Below are 1292 nucleotides of genomic sequence, written 5' to 3' on the forward strand. Positions count from 1 at the left end.
CACACAACAATGCAAAAAGCAATAGGAAAGTTTATAGCTAACTTAAGTTAGGGTCCTTGCTTTCACCAAATCAGTGGCTTGAGCAAAAGACCTCATGCTCTTTCATTACTTCATATTTATGGAAAAAATATAGGGTGGAATAGATAATTGGTTTTTAGGACAGGGGTTTGGGAAGTTGGAGGTCGGGTTGGAATCCCCCAGCTTCAAAGGTGAGCAAGAGACTTTGTTGGAGTTATGCAGAACTCTCTGATATGTGCAAAATCTAGGGGGAGGGGGTGAGACCAGACAGACCTCTCTGATATGCGAAATTTAGGGGGAGGGAGTGGGACCAGGCAGAACTCTCTGATATGCACAAAATCTGGGGGGAGGGAGGTGAGACCTGCTAGAGCTTGAGGTATGGGAAATCTCCACATTAAAGGTTTCTGGTTAAAGATCTCCCTGGAAGCTATCAGTTTTAGCTCTACATTGTCTCAGCTCTACAGCTGAAGAAGCAGTCTGCAGAGATTGTGCTGTGGGGCACTATCCTCTTTGTAGCCTGGAATGCCCTGCTCCTTCTCTTCTTCTGAACACACCCAGCACCTGGCAAGCCTCCCTCAGACAGTTCTCTTGATGACGACCCTGCCAGCCTCACCCGTGAAGTGATCCACCTGGCCCAGAACACTGAAGTGAAGTTGGAACATCAGCGGGGATTGTTGCAGCAGGTTAAGGAGCACCATGCTCAGTGGAAGCAGCGGTTGAGAGTGCCCACTGCGAGCCCCCCTGCCCCACTGCATGTGCCTGTGCCCCATCATTGTCAAGCAGGACTGTGAGCATGAGGAGACAACTCAGGTCATTACCTCCTATAGCAGCACCATCACGCACATCCAGCAACCTGACCTGAACCACGTTGCTGTGCCGCCCGACCACCACAAATTCCAGAACTACTATAAAATTACATGGCATTACCGCTGGACTCTGGACCAGATCTTCCACAGTTTCAAGTTCTCAGCAGCTGTGATCATCGAAAATGACCTGGAAGTAGCATCAGATTTGTTTGAGTACTCTCAAACCACCTCAAGTTCATCAAGTTAAACCAGCACTTTGTGCACCTCACCCAGCTGGACCTGTCCTACCTGAGCAAAAAAAGCCCAGGAGCTGGAGATAAGAAGAGCTAGCTGGTCTGAAGTACAATGAATTGTGAACTTACAAGCATTGAAATAGTCCCTGAGAACTGAGATGTAACAGAAGGTACTAGCTAATCTGAAGTGAAAAGAAGAATGTAACTCCCAAACTTAGCAACTAGTACCCATGAC

General features: G+C 47.8%; 1 pseudogene; it reads left to right on the forward strand.

Moving 5' to 3' along the window:
- Positions 1 to 347: 347 nt before the first annotated feature.
- On the forward strand, positions 348 to 1071 carry LOC122151304 (annotated as a pseudogene).
- The last annotated feature ends 221 nt before the right edge of the window (positions 1072 to 1292 follow it).

This window comes from Orycteropus afer, unplaced genomic scaffold (assembly GCF_000298275.1).
Source record: "Orycteropus afer afer isolate SDZICR_OR568_19922 unplaced genomic scaffold, OryAfe1.0 scaffold00377, whole genome shotgun sequence".
Classification (NCBI taxonomy): Eukaryota; Metazoa; Chordata; class Mammalia; order Tubulidentata; family Orycteropodidae; genus Orycteropus; species Orycteropus afer.